The sequence below is a fragment of the Canis aureus genome, chromosome 8 (genome assembly GCF_053574225.1).
Source record: "Canis aureus isolate CA01 chromosome 8, VMU_Caureus_v.1.0, whole genome shotgun sequence".
NCBI classification, from domain to species: domain Eukaryota; kingdom Metazoa; phylum Chordata; class Mammalia; order Carnivora; family Canidae; genus Canis; species Canis aureus.
Window position 1 is genome coordinate 59,914,333 of NC_135618.1, and position 5,844 is coordinate 59,920,176.

Genomic DNA, 5,844 nt, shown 5'->3' on the forward strand with positions numbered 1-5,844 from the left:
AGCCCTGCCTCCTTGGCTCACCAGGAGTCTCTAACTTACATAAGCTCAGCAAACCCATGATCTAAAAAAGAGAGAAAGGTGGGCAGGAGAGTGTGTCTTCCACTCAAATAGAATACATGCTGGAGGGCACCTGGGTGGCTCAGTCTATTAAACATCTGCATTCTGCTTGGATCATGATCTCAGAGTCCTGGGATCAAGCCCCACATTGGGCTCTCTACTCAGTGGGGAGTCTGCTTCTCATTCTCCCTCTGTGCTCTCACTCAAATAAATAAAATCTTTAAAAAAAAAAAAAAATACACACCTGAGGCGCCACCACCAGAGACCAGCCTCCTCCCTTGGTAGGGCCTGGAGGTTAGCATCTGCCTTTGGTCCCATGTCCAATAGCTGGACTGAGCCCAGGAGTGAGCAGAGTGACCTGGAGGAGGACAGTGGGGAAAGTCTAGGCCCAACTGGATCTAAGGAACATAGCGGAGCCATGTTACTGTGGTCTGCGTATTTGTGTGCTGGCAGCATTCATGTGTTGAAACCTAATGTCCGATGTGATAGTGTTTGGAGATGGGGCCTTTAGGTCATCATGAGCTTTCATGAATGGATTAGTGCTTTCATGAAAGAGGCCCCAGAGAGCTCTCTTGCCTCTTCCACCAAGTGAGGAAAAAGCCAAAGATGCCAGTTCTACCGGGAAGAGGGTTGTCAGCAGAACTTGACCATGCCAGTGACTCAATCTTGGAAATCCAGCCTTCGGAACCATAAGAACTATATGACTATTGTTTTTTTTTTTTTAATTTTTATTTATTTATGATAGTCACACACAGAGAGAGAGAGGCAGAGACACAGGCAGAGGGAGAAGCAGGCTCCATGCACCGGGAGCCCGATGTGGGATTCGATCCCGGGTCTCCAGGATCACGCCCTGGGCCAAAGGCAGGCGCTAAACTGCTGCGCCACCCAGGGATCCCATGACTATTGTTTATAAGCCACCCAATCTATGGTGTCTTGCTATGGCAGCCCAAATGGACTAAGGCATACGTGCCACAAGAACTTTCTAGATTTCATCTATATGCTTTCAGACTAAGTGAATAACCACCACATTCCATTTGCTCATTCCATTCCATTCAACAGGCTCTGCCTCCGGGAGGGCATGGCCCAGGCACTGTGCATCTGCCATTCCCTCAGGTAAGCCTAACCGCTCTAACAAACCTCATAGAGGTACAGTGGCTTAAACATGATGAAAGAAAGAAAGAGAAAGAAAAAAAGAAAGGAAAGAAAGAAAGAAAGAAGAAAGAAAGAAAGAAAGAAAGAGAAAGAAAGAAAGAAGAAAGGAGAAGAAATAAAGAAAGAAAGAAAGAAAGAAAGAAAGAAAGAAAGAAAGAAAGAAGAAAGAAAGAAAAAGAAACTTCTAAGATTTTATTTATTCATGAGAGACAGAGAGAGAAGCAGGCCCCCTGCGGGGAGCCCAATGCAGGGGGAGCAGGGAACCTCAATCCCAGGATCCCAGGATCATGCTAGAGCCAAAGACAGCCGCTCAACCACTGAGCCACCCAGGTGCCCCCCAAGGTTTTTATGGGAAGGCAGGGAGTTGACACATACTATTTCCATTCACCTTCCATTGGTTACAACTCAATCAAAGTGGCCACGTGTCCTCACAAGGGAGGTTGGGAAAGAGAGGTTAGCTGTGGGACCAGGAGGAAGAGAAAATAGGTTGAATAAACAGCACTGTTAACCTGCTGAGTGTGATTTCATTTTTCTTATGCAAGTTCTTTTTTTTTTAAGATTTATTTTTATTTGTATTTATGATAGATATAGAGAGAGAAAGAGAGAGGGGGCAGAGACACAGGAAGAGGGAGAAGCAGGCTCCATGCCAGGAGCCCGACGCGGGACTCGATCCTGGAACTCCAGGATCGCACCCTAGGCCAAAGGCAGGTGCCAAACCGCTGCGCCACCCAGGGATCCCCATGAGTTCTTAAAGATCTTATCTGGCATGCAGCCAAAGAAGAGCCAGTAGCTCTAGTGCCAGAGAAAAACGGGCTGTGTTGAACATCAGAGATCACACTATTCTGTATTTTACGGGCAATTCAAGGAACTTCAAGGGTAAATTTAGTAGAGTAGCCATGTTCTCCAAAAATCCTGGGTGGCTCAGTGTTAAGCATCTGCTCAGGGGACTGGCTCAGAATTTGGCTCTGGTGTGAGCTGGAGCCCCACTCCATTGCCAGCAAAACTTGCTTTTCTATCACTAAGGTGTATCTGGTCTCCCTCACCCTACAATTAGTACTGGGCCTGTCTTTATGCATACAATTTATTTGTTTATTTTATTTTATTTTATTTTTTTATTTTTTTTATTTGTTTATTTTAAAGACTGATCTCTCAAGAGAGAGCATGAGCAGGGAGCCCAACATGGACCCTGAAATCATGACCTGAGGCAAGGGCTGATGCTTAACCGATGCTTCCATGCATATGATTTAATTTTTTTTTTTTTTTTAATTTATTTATGATAGGCACACAGTGAGAGAGAGAGGCAGAGACACAGGCAGAGGGAGAAGCAGGCTCCATGCACCGGGAGCCCGATGTGGGATTCGATCCCGGGTCTCCAGGATCGCGCCCTGGGCCAAAGGCAGGCGCCAAACCGCTGCGCCACCCAGGGATCCCCCATGCATATGATTTAAAGGACAGCTTCCTCTATTACCTTACTAGATTTCATAAGCCCGTGGGAGTACACGTAGTAGTTAGGATGGGCTAGATTCTATGGTAACATCCCCCTCCACAGTTCCATAATATAGCAAACACTTCTTGCTCCTGCTGGAGTCAGGTGTGGCTCTCTGCTTCATGCCATTTCTCTCTCTGGGATCCGTGCTGACAGAAAAGCCTCTGTTTGGAACACTGCCTGTCACCATGGAAAAGGAAAAAGAGAAGGCAGTGATGTGCCTTCCCTTTGCATTTCACTGGCTAGAACGAGTCATATGGCCCAGCCTGATGGCCATTAGAGATCCCTGTGGAGACATCAGGTCATCAGCTGGAAAGGAGTCCAGAGCTCAGGGGTGAGGTCAGGGATGGAGAACTGCATTTGAAGTCCATGGTGTAGAGATGCTCTAAAGCTATGGAACTGGCCAAGATGGTCACTGAGTAAGAAGGTGGCTCAGGGCGACCCATGATTTAGATGGAGCAGGGGAAGTAGAGCCGGCCAGGGAAACTGAGGTGTGGCCCCTGGTGTGGAGAGGAAGTGGAGTAGGCCAGGTCAGGGGAGCCCCAGTGTGGAAGAGAGGTGGCCACTGTGCCTAGTGACAGGGGAGGCTGTGCAAGAACCATCTCGCTGAGGGGTCTAGCGACAGGGATGTCACTGGTGACGCCGATAAGAGTCGTTTCTGTGAAGAAAGGGGTGGAGGCCACAGTTAATTGGAGTAGCTTGAGAAGATAATAAGAGGTGAAGAATGGAAACTAAGAAATGTAGGCTGCGAAGGAAAAAGAGTAAGGGTGGCAGCTGGAGGGAAGGCAGAGCTGAGGGAGAGCTCATTTGTTGGTTCTGGGGGGGCAGAGTGGCAGGGAGCCCAGAGAGGGAGAAACTGACAGTGCAGGCCAGAAAGCTGATCCATGGAGGAGTTGACTCAAGGGCCTGAGATGGCTGGGATATAGAACCCAAGGGGAGGAGCGGAACCCAGGGGGACACATTCCCAGTGGGAGCAGGAGGCAGGAGTCCAGGTGCCGGTAGTTTGCCGGATTTGGTGCTGGGAAGCAGGTGGGTGCCTTCCTGCCCCTATGTGCTTCTATTTTCTCTCAGAGGGGAGAGTAAGTGGGTGGGGATGTGGGAGGGCGGGGGGAGGCGCGAGTGGTTGTTCTGAAGGAGCTCACACAGCAGAAGAAACAGAGTCAGAGGCCCTAGGTTTCCCTCCAGATTCGTTGCCATGAGTTTAAAATGAGATTGTTCAGCATGTGGGATATACCTCCCCCCTGCAACATGCCGCTGGCCAGAGGCTGGTGGAGAGGATGGTAGTTGGTTTAAGAAGGGCTGGGGTAGAGAGAAGGCCCTCAGCTGCTGGGGAGTCCCTGCCCTAACTTAATCCCCCAACACACAGAACACACAGAATCTCCAGATCTCCAATTTACATCCCAGACCCCGACGAAGGGGAGGGGCTTGCAGAGCCCTACCTTGTCATGTACCATCAATAAAGTATACTGAGTATACTGTACCCAGCTAAAAAAAAGGGGGGGGCGGCTGGGGTAGAGGAGCCTGGGTAGCTCAGTTGGTTGAGCATCTGCCCTGGGCTCAGGTCATGATCCCATGGTCTTGGGGATCGAGCCTTATGCCCATCCAGTTGGGGCTCCCTGCTCAGTGAGGAGTCTGCTTCTCCCTCTGCCTGTCACTCACCCCTACTTATGCTCTCCCCATCAAATAAATCTCTAAAGAAAAAGACGGGGGGGTGGGGTGGAGGGGAACAGGACTAAGTATCACAGGGAAAGGGGAGAAGTGGAGTTAAGAAGGGAGGTTTCTGGTGAGTGAATTACCTATAGGACAAAAATCTAAGCTGGGCAAGATTGAAATGAAAGGGTGGGTGTCAAGGTTGAGAAGGTGGTTGGGGTCAAGGTCACTGAAGCCCTGAGTTGGAGAAATGGTTTGGGAAGGTGAGGCTTCAGAGATGGTATGTTACCAGTAAGGACAAGGTCAAGGAACGGCCATGGGAGCTGGATGCTGGGGGAAGGAACATACCCACCAAGGACAGTCTTACTCCCCAGAGGCTCTTGGCCATGAGCAGTGCTAAGGCTACACACAAAGTTCTGCATCTGGCACCTGGCACATGCTCATGACCGCTCTTAAGGGAAGATGAAGGACCGTTAGTAGGAACCAGGGCTGGTGAGGCTGACTCACTTGCCTGTCTACTCAGAGCCCCCACCAGCCCTGGCCCCCCCACGTGCTGCGAGCTCACCAGTCAGCCCTCGGCCTCAAGCTCAGGCTTGAGTGGAGCCATCAGCCACATAAATGCAACTCAGCTCTCAGCTCGGAAAGAGACCAGGCTCGTGGGGTCAGGCCCCCATCCATCAGGAGAGGACTCAGACCCCAAAGCCAAGCATCAACCCTGTTCAGGAGGGGAAGTGCTCCTGAGCTCTTTCATGGACATAAGACATCAGAGAAGTGGCCTTCTCCAGCCATCCAGAATGGAAAGCAAGCTTCTGTCTCCTTTATACCTCCAGTATCTTCTTACTTTGCTATAGACCTGGTACCCACAGCTCCACCTGGGCAAAGGGCTGGTGCACCATGCAGCCTCCTCTTACGGAAGAGGATTTGAAACTGCCTGGATCCGTCCCCAAGAAAGGGCTCTGTGATGGTTGTGGGGGGTTGTGTGTGGGGGGGGGGCGGGTGGAAGGAGAGAACTCCTCTCTCTGCTCCTGAAGAGCCCTTCCAGAAACCCAGGGAGGCACTGGTTCCTGTGGCCCCTGGGCAGGATCCAGACATCCCCTGAAGTGGGACGAGTGCACAGGCCATGCTACCAGCAGGTGGCGCCAGAGAGCGCCTCCCAAGTGCTGCGGGAGGGAAGCCGGGGTGGATGCTCCAGCAGCAGAGCGTTAGATTCCAGAACTGGCCAGATTTGCTCCTGGAGGACTTAGCTGAGAGAAGAGAAGATGTTGCTGGTACTGAAGCTAGCCCAGGGGGGCTGGCCAGGCAGGCGCCATTCTCTCCCCTGCAGTGTCCGCCCCCACCCCGGGGTCAGAGCTGACTGCCAACGGACCCAACAGCGTGACTTCAGATGAGTCTTCTCCCTGTTTCCTCTCCACCCAACAGATGAGGATGGTCTCTAGCAGCTACCTGGAGATTTCAGGGGTATCCACTGAGCTCTCTCAGGATGAGCTTGAGGCCCAGCA